Here is a 13,405-nt window from a genome sequence, read left to right on the forward strand (position 1 = left end):
AGCTATTAACTAATAGATCTAATAAATATCTCCTTAAAAAGGGTACTACTTCCTTAAGGGAGTACCCCGCTACCTCTTAAGCGGATAGGAAGTATTATAGCTATCCTAAAAGCGATTAAAAGCGCGATAGCTAACGAGAAGAATAAGGTTCTTACTATACTAAGGGAGCCGTCTACGAGACTAGCCTTAACCCTTATAACCTCTATAACGCCGGTTATAGCGGCGGTACTACTAACGCGGAAGCCGCTTCCTTAGCTAACTTAGGATAGTAAGCTTAAGTCCTTTTACTTCTTCCTTAGCTAGCTATAAACGAAGTTTATAATAGATAAGAAATAGGGCTTAAATAGCTATTATAATATAGTATAATATTCGCTCTTTTATACGCTACTAGAGCCCTAGATATAGTAGATCTTTAGATTCTAAGATAAGGGCGGCCCTAGGGGTAAACGCGACCTATGGGACTTCTTTTAATACCTTATATATACGTTCGGCAATATATAGGAGCGGGAGAAAGCATAGGATAGGCTATAGACCCTTAAGTAAAGGGATAGGTAAACCTTTAGTAAATTCCTCCTTAACTTTAAGGAGACGCTCTTATAGGTAGCGGGAACTATAGTATAAGAAGATAGCGCGAAGCTTATATAGTTATAGAATTTAATTACGCTAGCCTTATAAGAGCTACTTATCCTTATAATTATACCTACTAACTATAGTAAGTATATAAGCTAGTTAATAAAGGTAGTATAAGGCTATAAGTAAACGCTATATTTTTAAAAGCTATATAAGTATATACTATATAATAGTAATAAGATTACCGCCTTTTTATAAAAGGAATAGCTAACTATTAATACTAATAAAGATACCTTAATATTAGCTACTTATATAGACCGAGCTAAATATAGTAAGAAGCTATCTTTAAATATCTCTTATACTATCCTATACTCTAAGTAGTGGGCGAAGTAAGTAACGAGTAAGGAAATCGGGAAAAAGAAGGCTAATAGCTACTACTTATATTACGGCGCGTTTATATACTTTATATTAAAGTGCCCCTTCTTTTTAGCTAAGCGGCCTATAGCTATTTAAGTAGTAAAGATTAAACCGCTCCTTACCTTAAACGACGAAAAGGACTCCGCGCCCCTAGGCCTAAAGGAAAAAGAATAGCTCTAAAGTAAAGATAGGCTCTAGAGCCTTAATTACTAGTACTAGTAAAAGAAAAGGAGGAATTATCCGCTTATATAAAAAAAGAGCTTACTTTAATATAGGTTATAATTAATAACTCCTTACCTATCGCTACCTTTATAAATAAGGGCTACTAGTACTATACCGTAGTTAATAAGGCGCTTACGTAAGAGATATAAGTACTAGTAGAAAAGATCGCCTTAAGGTAAGTAAAGGGCGCTTTAAGCGTAATAGAAGGTATAGTAATTAAGGTTATTATATAGCTAGCTATAGAGGTCGACGGTTACTATAAGCTTATCGTAGCTTATATAATCCCTTAACTAGAGTTTCCTTAAATCCTTAGGAAACCCTAGTTATTATATATAGAGTTATACTTAGTTCTATACTAAAAGAAGCTATAGTTTAAGCCTATATAACGGTAGGTCCGCTATAATAATAGTTTTATAAGTATAAGACTAAGCGTGCGGGCTTTATACTTAGCTTAAGAAGTCCTTACCTCTATCTTTATAGGAACTATATAATAAGTAAAGCGGGAAGAAGGCTAAGTAGCGGCTAACGTAGCGGTCTATATAGTTAGCTTAGTAGATATTAATAAAGCCCTTTAAATAAAGAAGCTAAAGTTAGCTGCTAAGCTATAGTAATAGATACTAAAGCGCTTCTATAACCTTCTACCGCTATTTAAGTCCTAGGAAGTAGATAAACTTAACCTATATAAGCTAGAGGTAAACTATAGAATTATACTCTATACTAATAAAAAGGGGTAGGAACTACTTATACTATTTAGACCGCTATATAGTATATTATATATAGAGCTATTAGTATTAAAGAAGACGCTAAGGGACCTCTTAAATAAAGGTTTTATTTAAGTAAGTAGCTCTAAAGTAAGAGCGCTAGTCTTATTTATATATAAACTAAGGGGTAGGATATAGTTTTATTATAACTATAAGGCCTTAAACGTAATTATAAGGTTAGACCGCTACCCCTTACCTTTAATCTTAAATACGCTTTATAACTTCTTAAAGGTAAAGTAGTTTATAAAGCTAAATATAAAATAAGCGTTCTATAAGGTATAGATCTTAAAGGGTAATAAGTAAAAGATAGCGTTTTATATATACTATAGCGTATTTAAGTAGCTTATAACGCCCTTTAGCCTTTTAAGAGCGCCTACTACCTTTTAGCGTTATATTAATAATATACTTTAAGACTTCCTTAATAAGTTCTCCTTTATATATATAGATAATATCCTTATCTATATAAGCGGCTCCTATAAGGACTATATATAGAAAGTATATAAGGTCTTAGAGCGCCTTTAACTTTATAGGCTTTACCTTAACCTAGATAAGTATAAATTTAAGGTTAAAAGGGTTAAGTACTTAGGCTTTATTATCTATATAAGTATAAGTATATAAGCGGATCCTATAAAGATCTAAGCGATCTAGGACTAAGTAGCCCTAACTACGTAGATAGGTATATAGAGCTTCCTTAGGTTCGCGAACTATTATAGGATATTTATTAAGGGCCTCTCTTATATTATAATACCCTTAAACGAGATTACTAAGAAGAGGACCGCTTTTTATTAAGGGCCTATATAGGAAGGAGCGTTTTATACGCTTAAGGACCTATTCTTATAAGCCTTAGTACTACTTTAATAAGACTTTAATTAGTTTACGTTAGTTAAAGTAGACTATAGTAGCTAGGTACTTAGAGGGATACTCTCTTAAGAGGTAAATAAGTAGAAGTAACTAATAGCATTCTACTCTTATAAGCTAACCGTAGTAAAGCGGAATTACGCTATTTATAATAAAGAGATACTAGTAATTATTAGCTACCTTAAATAATAGTAAGTAAAGCTTTAAAGCTATAAGAGCTTTAAAGTTCTTATAGATTATAGGAACCTTAAGTACTTTATAACCCGCTAGTACCTCTTAGAGCGGTAGGCCTATTAAGCGGAGTACCTCTTATACTTTAACTTTACGATTAAGTACTAGCTAAGGCGGGACTTTATAATACTAAACGTGCTTTTTTAGCGAGATTAAGACCGGCTAATAAGAGCGGATATCGAAGCGTAAGACCTATAGCTTATCCTATAAGAAGCGCTATAGACTTATATAAGAGCTTCCTTAATAGAGGAAGGTATAAGGCTAATAAATAAGCGCTTCCTTATACCCCTACCTTAGTCTAAGGAAGAGGGATAGACCGGCCCTAAAGCGCGCGTAGTAAGGGTATTCTAGGATAAAGCCCTTTAACGCTTATAAGATAGGATATTATCTCTTAAACGTACTTATAAAAGTATACGCCGCGCTATTAAGTCTAGTATTATAAGAAGGTATAAGTAATAAGCGTAGAATCGGGTAATTAATAACGTAAGCGGAAAGATCGGTCGAAGGAGTATAGGGTAGGATTTAGTCCGGAATTTATAACGAGCATATAAAGGGCTAAATAATATATTAAAAGAATAGCGTTATAAAAGATACTTACGAACTTACTTATTCTATTTACTACTCCTAGGGAAATCCTTTGTCTTTTATAGACTATTGCTCGCCTACTAGTAGACTAATTAGTTAGCTTTCTATTATATTCTATAGTGCTTAAAAAGCTCTATCTATAGTATATCTTCCTAACTTAGTAGGTGGTCTAATTATAGCGTGATAGTTAACGTAAGACTATAGGTTCTAGTATAAGTAGTAGATTTAACTAGAATGTTCTATGCCCTACCTATTCTCGTATCGCGGATATCTTCGGAACCGCTAGGCTAAAATAGGCAATAGGGTATCCGTTCTGCTCGTAATTAACTTATGCATTTTATATATATATTTTTTTTATAAGGATAGGCTTATCCTAACCCGCCTTTCCTAGAGGAAGGTATAGATATCTAGTAGAGGTCTTTGTCTTTTAAGGGTTATTCCCTTAGACTATATTATAGAGCCTCTTTTTACTAGCTTATTCTATAAAGCCTCCCTATACCTATTATTTCTTTATAATAGTAAAATAGGAATATAAGGGTATATTCTTATAAGTATATAATGCTTAGATCTAAAGCTAAAGCTAAAGGTATAAGTAGCTAACTATTATATCGACCTATAAGGGCACTTACGTTAGCGGGGGAGACTATAGGTACTAGGTATATATAAAAAGGTATAAGTAATAAGCGTAGGATCGGGTAATCGATAATATAAGCGAAAGGATCGGTCGAAGGAGTATAGGGTAGGATTTCGTCCGGAATTTATAACGAGTATATAAGGGGCTAAATAATATATTAAAAGAATAGCGTTATAAAAGTTACTTACGAACTTACTTATTTTCTCTACTACTCCTAAGGAAATCCTTTATCTTTTATAGACTATTGCTCGCCTACTAGTAGACTAATTATTTAGCTTTCTAGTATATTCTATAGTACTTAGAAAGCTCTATCTATAGTATATCTTCCTAACTTAGTAGGTAGTCTAATTATAACGTAATAGTTAACGTAAGACTATAGGTTCTAGTATAAGTAGTAGATTTAACTAGAATGTTCTATGCCCTACCTATTCTCGTATCGCGGATATCTTCGGAACCGCTAGGCTAAAATAGGCAATAGGGTATCCGTTCTACTCGTAATTAACTTATATATAAAATGCATATTTATAATTATTAGGATAGGCTTATCTTAACCCGCTTTTCCTAAAGGAAGGTATAGATATTTAGTAGAGGTCTTTTATCTTTAAGGGTTATTCCCTTAGACTATATTATAGAGCCTCTTTTTACTAGCTTATTCTATAGAGCCTCGCTATACCTATTATTTCTTTATAATAGTAAAATAGGAATATAAAGGTATATTCTTATAGTATACTATATATTATAGAAGCTAAGGAGAAGGATAAACTGCTAGAGCTAAATAAGCGAAATAAGCTTTAAAGGAGGCTAGTCTAGCTTATATATAACTTTAATATTATAGGTTACCTAGGCTAATATAGTATAGTAGTAGGCCTTATAAGGGACTTTTACTAGCCCCTCTTATAGTACTATGTTTATTACTTCCTTTATAACTATAATATTTATAGCTATACTAAGATCTAAAAAGCATAGCTTAAAGGGCTACTTAAGTAGCTTTTAATACTTAACCGGTTCTATATATATATATAGATAGACTTTATAATAGACCTCTTACTTATAGAAAGCGGTAACCGTTATATATAAGTAATTAAAGACCGACTTAATAAGTCTATAGTATTAAAGCTAATACTATCTATAGATATAGAGTCCTATATAAAGCGCTTCTTATAGTACTAGGCCCGCTTATATAGCTAGCTAGCCTCTATTATAAGTAATAAGGGATTAAATTAAACTAGCCGCTTTTAATAGTACTTATACTAGCTACTTTAGATTATATAGCTACTTAGTATAATATATTACTTATAAACTAATAAAAGGCTTAAGAGAGTTAACTAAGAAGTATAAGCTTACTTATAAGCTATTATAGCTTATAACTAAGTAGGCTAAGACCGGTAGCTCCTTATAGCTTAACTTATATTAAATAGTAAACTATATACCTTTATTAAGATAGCCCCTTTCTTTATAATATATAGCTTCGAACTACCTTTATTAGTTCCCTTTACTATAAATATAGTAGTAGAGTAGTATAGTAATTTATTACTAAAGGGCCGCGCCTCTATATTTATATAAAAGCTATAAGAGACTATAGATTATTACTAATCTATAATAGCTACCGCGGTATAAGATTAAGAGCGGTATACTAATAAGACTAGGGCTTTAATAAATAGGTTTATAGTAGGAGATAAGATATAGCTAGACCTCCGTAACTATAGGTCGGTATAGCTAAAAAAGAAGCTTAACTAGCTATATATAAAGTTTATAATATAGATAGTTATTAGCCTATAGGTTATAAAGCTTAATAGTCTTTTAATAAGGGTCTATAATAAGATTAATATAGACCTCTTTTATAAAGCCTCCTTTAACCTACTACTTAAATAAAAAGTAGCGGACGCTTAACCGCCTATAATTAAGATAGAGAGAAAAGATAAGTTTAAGGTTAAAGAGATATAAGCTATACGCTAAAAAAAGGTTAGTAAGGGGAAACGCTAGGAGGTCCTTATTAAGTAGCGTAGGTATCTTAACTTTATATAAGAACCTATATATAAGTTTATAAGAGCTATAGCCCTTAATAAGTTTAAGGCCTTATTTAAGCGAATAAATAAAAATAATAAACTAATAAACTACTAATAGTAGCTTAGGCTAGGACTATAAAGTAAATAAAGTAAAGTAGGTAGTTATAATAATATAAGCGTAATAATATAAGTAGAGATAAAAATAGCGTTTATTTTAAGGTAAAGCCCTTAAACTACCTAGACCTACTCTTTATCCTCGCCCTTATTATTATTATTATCCTTATTCTTATCGCCCTCCTTTACCTTCTTAGCGGTAGTAGCGCTCTCTAAGGTACTTAGGCGGCCCTTTAAGCCTACGAGCTAGTTAGTAGTAGCGGCGGCTCTAAGAGTAATAAAGGTAAGGGGGAGGCAGCTAGTAGTAATAGCGGGGGTAGCGGCGGGCACGGCTAATAGGACCGCCGATAAGATAATAAAGGTAGTATCCCTAGTACTAAGGAAGTTAGTAATAGAAGTAAAAGAGCTAAAAGAGAGGAACTTATTTAAGGATAAGGCCTTAGCGCTCGAGGGTATAGAGATTACGGTAAGCGGCGGCGGCGGTAGTAAGGCGCTTCTTAGTAGCCCCTTATACCTACTTATATACGCCGGCCTTTTAAGCTAACGCTATAGCGAGTAAGATAAGAGGCGCCGCCTTATAAGCGCGGCCGGTATACGCGTACTAATAATAACTACCGCTATAATAGCGCTTAACCTAGTCGGCGTAGGAGAGCTCTTATAATATATACTATATATAAGGGGCTATATAAGCGGCTCTAGCTTATACTTAGCGCTTATACTTTAAGAAGTTAGCGGAAAATAGCTACTATACTTACTAGGTAGCGGACTTATAGGGGTAGTAGAGGTAGAGGTAAGGGTAAAGGGGCCGGGCGTTATAAGCGGTAGTAAGGATAGTATTATTACTTAAAAGGGCGATATAAGGGCGGCTAGCGTAGTAGAGTTAAAGGCGGCGGCGGTAGGCGCGGTTATAGGGGCGTAGGTAGAAGTAGCGGTAGTAGCGGAGTCGTCGTTAGCCGCGCTTAGTATAGCGTCGATAAATAACTTTATATACTCCGAGAAAAACTAAGAAGGAGAGGGAGAAGTAGATATATCTATCGTAGAAGTTAGTATAGCGGACCGCGGCCTTTTACTTTATAGGATAAGAAACTTATTAATTAGAGTTATTATTACTACTATTACTACTATTATTACTATAGCTATTCCTATAAGTACTTATTAATAGGGCAGCTTATATAGCTAGGAATAAACTAACGCTTTAGGTAGAGCGGAACTTACTTATTACTACTACTACTACGGTTAAAAAAGGAGGAAAAGAAAAGGAAGGAAGAAAAAGGGATGCCCCTTTATATACCCCTTAGTAGAGGAGGCTACTTAAGGCTAAGGGGACGGGTAACTTAAGGCTTAAGTAGGTCTAGGCTAGCCGCCGGCCGCCTAAGGGCGTATATAATAAGCCGCGCCCTTATTTATATAGCCGGCCAGCCGATAGGTATAAAGCTAGGTGCCGGCTACCTAGGTTAATAGGCGCGGGGATAATAAGGCTAGTAGGGCTAGCACGACTAATAGAAAAGGGTAAGGTAGAGCTAGTAGTATAAGGAGCCTAAGGCCTAATTATATAGAAGCCGTTAATAGGGTAGCGCCGCGCTACGCTAAAGGAAGGGTATTATATAAAAGTCTTTAACTATTATAGGTTATAGGCTTAAGCAACGGCCTAAGCTATATAGTTATATATAAAGGGCTAGATCTTATATATATATATACGGGCTAGCTATATATAGAAAAGCTTAGTATAGCTTATTAATATTATCCTATAAACGGCACCTATATATACGCCTCTACTTACTTTATAATACTTACCTATAGTCGGCCGTTTAAAAAGAGAAATAGCTAGCTAGTAGTTATCTTATATATACTAACGTAATATATTATATAATATCTAGTACTTAGATAACTAAGGGAAGTTAGGGTTTTCTAGCTCTATTAGCTATTATCCGATCTTATTATAAACTAATACCCTATATACTCTTATTATCTTATTTAATAGGTAAGTATTAAGCTATTACTAGCTAGATCGATAGATATTAAGTAAGAATACTAAGCGATCTTATAAAATATCCTTCTTATAATCTTATTCGGAATTATTATTAAGGTTTTTATAGAAAATAAACGGCTATTTAAATATACCGCCCTTATAATCTCTTTATTTATAAATAGTATAACTATTTTAAAGAGATATAAACCTATAAAAGTTAAATCGAATATAATCTATAAAATATTAAAGGATTATAATATAATTAGTAAGGTTTATCCTATTAAATTTACTATTCTAAGTAAGCTAAGTAAAATATCCTTAAATTTATTAGTATATCTTTTATTTATAATAGATATATAACTTATATACTACTTTCTTATATATATATTTATAAGCTACCGCTACTAGCTCTTAATCTAAATATTATAAACGCTTTATTTATAAAACTAATAGTTTTAAAACGTAGTAGGCTAAACGCTATTATTCTATATAATTTAATAATATTTAGAAAGATAGTAGTAAATACTAATAAGTAAGCTTATTTTATTACTATAATTAAACCGAATAATTTAAGGTATAAATATATATTACTAAAGAACTTCGATATATTTCGTTATAATATTCTAGCTTATACTTATAGATAAACTATAATAAAACTATAGGATAAATCGTAAATATATATTAATCGTAGTATATACTTTATATCCTTATTATTTAAGCTTATTATAAGTATTAATTAACTATATATAATTAGGCTTAAGCGAATAAAAGGGTTTCCTTAGTATTAACTTCTTATTTTAACGAGTAGTAAGGTCCTTTAATATTACCTCCTATTCTCGCGTAAAGAGATATAAGAAGTATATAAAAATATATAGAGGTAAAATTAAAAGTAAGGGGTTAGATAGGTAAGGTAGAGATATTTAATTCTTATAAGGGTAGTAATTATAGTAAGGGAGTAATTATTATATTACTTTAATTATTCTTCTTTCCTCTATCTAACGCCCCTCTTTATACCTATCTAGTATCTTAATTAATAAAGAAGATACTACTTAAAGAAGCTATTAATATCCTCTTAACTACTAAGCTTTTTACCGGTTTTCCCCCTATATTTTAGCCGTTACTAGTATATCCGTCTTATCTCTCGCTACCTCTATAGGAAGCTATTACTACTTCTACTTCCCCTCTTACCCCTACCCTCCTCTCTATACCTCCTTTTAGCTCCTTCTTTAAAACCTATTTTTTAGCTTCCTAGGTCCCTTATACTAAGGGAGATCTCTAAGAACTACGAAATTAGGCGACGCTTTACGATATACCCCCTTAACTATAGCCTGCCCTTATAGAAAGGGTAAAGCTAAATACTTAGGCCGGTAAGCGTATAGAGGAGGTCTTAGTCTATAATTATCCCTTACTTAAGAAATCCGGGTTTTAGCCCTAGGCTCTTTTAGACCTACTTTTAGGAAAAGGGGGCCTAAGGAGGATATTAAGTCCTATAAGAAAGGGGGGCTTCTTTAAGGATAAGTCCCTAAAAAGGGGCCTTTAAGAAGAATAAGTCTTAATTAAGCTAGGGGCCCTCCTTTAAGATAAGTCCTAATTCCTCTCTTTAGATATAGACGTCTCCTTCCTCCTACGTGCTATTAGCTCCTCTTATAGACTCTTAAAGCGGGCTTCTAAGGATAGCTTCTCTTAAACGTCTTCTAGCCTAATTTACTATAAAAGGATAGCTAGCTTCTACTTTAATAGGGGCTTCGTAAGACCGTTAGCTTTTATTAATACCGTTAGAACCTAATAGACGGAAATAAGTCCCTTTTAGACCTTTTAGCGTAACTAATACTAGTAGATATCGATATACTATAGCCGGGTTAATAGCTTACTATTTTCCTTTATAAGAATCTATATAGTCTATATATTATCGCATTCTATAGCTAACGGGGTCGGAATTTATAGTCGTAGAGATATTAGTAGCTAGCTAAGGAAAATCGCTTCTTTTAACGCTTCTAAAAGAGCTAGTAGCTTTGCCTCCGTACTTAAAGTCGTAATAGTAGCTTACTTTAAAGCTCTCTAAGTAATAGTTCCTTTAAAAAGGGATATAATATACCCCTATAAGCTCTTTCTATCTAAGGAATTATCTATAAAGAACGAATCGCTCGAATAAAGGAAGATTTCGGCAGCTAGTTTCCTTCCCTACCCTCCTAGGTATAAACTATATAATCTCGTTAAATAGAGATAAAGGATAGCTTAGTCTACTACTTCTTAGTGCCTAGGGCTAGGATTCTAGTTATACCTAGCTAGCTAGGAGACCGTAAAAGAGATATCCGGTTTAGTAGAAATAGCTAAAAAAAAGCAGGGAGCTTATATTCTATTAGTATAGGTATTTCTCTTACTCCCTAGCTTAAAAGGATAGATTAGGTAAAAGCTCTTCGTTTAATATAGGCGTAGAGGGAAGCTTCTTATCGAGGGAATTAAGGAGGAATTTATAAGCGACCTTATCGATATAGGCGTCCTAGGTAAGCTAGATAGTCCGTTAGGATCTATTCTAAAGGATTCGTATCCCTAGGAACTACTTTAACTCCCTTAGCTTAGTTATCTTATACCTTTATTATAAGCCTTTTATAGCCTTCCTAGTAGTTACTTCTTCCTCTTTTAGGTAGGCCTAGATAATATTATTAACGTAAAAGAAGACTATAACTTTACCTTTATATATTATATACGGTTCCTAAGGGACTTTCTTAAAGCCTAGGGCTTTAAGGGAACCTATTAAATACTATTACTAAAAAAGGGGTAATCTTCGTAGTCTATATAGAGCTGTCCTAAGCTATAGAACCTTTCCTAGTTATTAGAAGCCTAGTAGAAGGCGTATATAGCTAACTTATTCTTCCTTAAGTAGGTAGTTAATAAAGGTATTAACTATATCTATCTAATTAAGTTCGAGGTCGAATTCTACTACTATAGCTATAAGGGTTTAAAAAGACATCCCTACTAAGGTAGTTGCCTTAGTAAGAAGATCCCCTTTTTCCTACTAGTTCCTATAGACGACTAGCTAGGCTTTATACTTTTAAAGGAAGCTATGTTTATTAGTCTTATAGATAAAGACCTACTTATAGCTAAGGACCTATTTTCCTCTTACCTTTTCCTTAAGTACCTCTTTAAAAGACCCTATCTCTTTATATAAGGCTAGGTAGTCTTTCTAGGCTTAGAAAAACTAGTCTCTAAAAGGGTGTTTTTCTAGCTGCTTTTAGTTTACTAGTAGGTCTAGGAGGTCTCTTTTATATACCTTCCTTGCTAATAGAGGCTTAAAAAGCCGGCCTACTATAAATGCTCTATAGGAACCGTCTTCTATAGGCGTTAGATAGAAGTCGGAAAAACGATCGAAATAGGGGAGAGGTTAGTCTTCTTTAGTAACTATATCGGGCCCTATACCTTCCTTTGCTTCTCGAAGTAGGGATAAAAAGGCAGCTAGGTAATCCTTCGATAGAGGTGCCTTTCCTACCCCCTTAAGGGTCGAGATAGGAAGACTAACGAAAAAAGCTACTTTTAGATCTTCTTCTTATTCTATAAGAAGAGGCGTAGGAAGGTAAGCGTATTCTAGCTCTACCGCTTTCCTATAGTCTCCTTCTTTATCTAGATTATCTAATCTAGTAGCTTCCTCTTCGAAGTTAGCGTTATCCTTAACTACTTTAATATTAGTTTCTTCTTTTATTTCCTTATCTAGGACCTCTTCTTAAGATTATTAGGAAGGGGGGATTTAGATCTTTTAAATTAGCTAATATTATAAGAGTAAGAGGGGCTATTAATCCCTCTTTTCGTCGAAGAAGCTAAATTCATCGAAAATTATATCCTTAGTTAAAATAACCTTCTATAAAAGAGGAATCTAGATCTAGAAGATATTAGTAGAATTATAACTAATAAGGTAACTAATAAAGGCTCTAAGATTAAGCTTTCTTTTCTTCTTACTTTTTAGCTATATATTAATAGTTATAGCGTATACCTTATAGCCGTAGGTATAAAGGTAGGCTAGCGAGGCCCTCTTCTTTATAAAGAGCTCGAAAGGGGATTTTTAGTCTATTCTATAGTTTAGTTCCCTAAGGTCCCTTAGGGTCCCTAGGGGTCCGGTTCTAAAAGTAATAGGCGGTCTTAACGACTTCCCTTTAAAGGTCATATAGAAGCCTTATAATAAGTCTTATTATATAGGCCCTTTCTATTATAGCACCCCTTAATCTTTCTGCCCCTCCGTTCTAGGCCTAGGTATTTAGTGCTAACGGGAGGGGTAAAATACCCCTTTTTCGAAGCTAATTTAAGATATCCTTTATAAATAGCTCTCCGTTAAACCGTATCTTCTTTACCTCGTAGCTAAAGTAGGATTTTATCTAGTTAACGAAGTCCTAGAGGGTAGACTAGTTATACTTACTTAAGTAGGTCCGTAAAAAATAAGGGAAAACTATCCCTAAAAAAGCGTCTATAAAAAACATTACCTTAACGAAGCTTTCCTAGTCCCTAGAGACGTTAGTTTAGTCGACCTAAATTTCCTTATATAGCTAGTCCGGCCGTAAAGGGGTTCGTCTAGAAACTCGTCTCCTAGTTTTCCCTTAGCCGTAGTATTCGTATTCGACGGTCTTTAGGCCCCTTATTCGTACGCCCTATTATTAGCCTAGCTTATATAAAGCTAGGGGGCCTAGGTAACTAAGTTATACGTACTAAAGAAGACTATCTCCTTAGGCTGCTAGAGGAGGGTCCTTTATAGTTAACCTATTCCTCCTAATAAGGAAAGCTAACTTCTTAAGTATTTCCTTCCTAATAATAAGTTAGAATTCGAGAATAAATTAACCGAATTTCTCCTCGATAAGCCTAATCGTTTAATTCTTCTAGACTAGCCTTATAGGCTTAGACGTTATATCCTAGAAGATTCCTTCCTTTTAAAGAAGGCGGAAGGAAATTAAGCTCGTTAAAAATTAAGGGCAAAAAGCTACCCTTTTTTATCGAAGAATTTATATAGAACTATTAAGTAATTTTATTATAAAATTCACCCTTCTATACCCCTCTA

Source organism: Hirsutella rhossiliensis, assembly GCF_020360975.1.
Source record: "Hirsutella rhossiliensis strain HR02 chromosome Unknown scaffold00001, whole genome shotgun sequence".
In the NCBI taxonomy this organism is placed as follows: Eukaryota; Fungi; Ascomycota; class Sordariomycetes; order Hypocreales; family Ophiocordycipitaceae; genus Hirsutella; species Hirsutella rhossiliensis.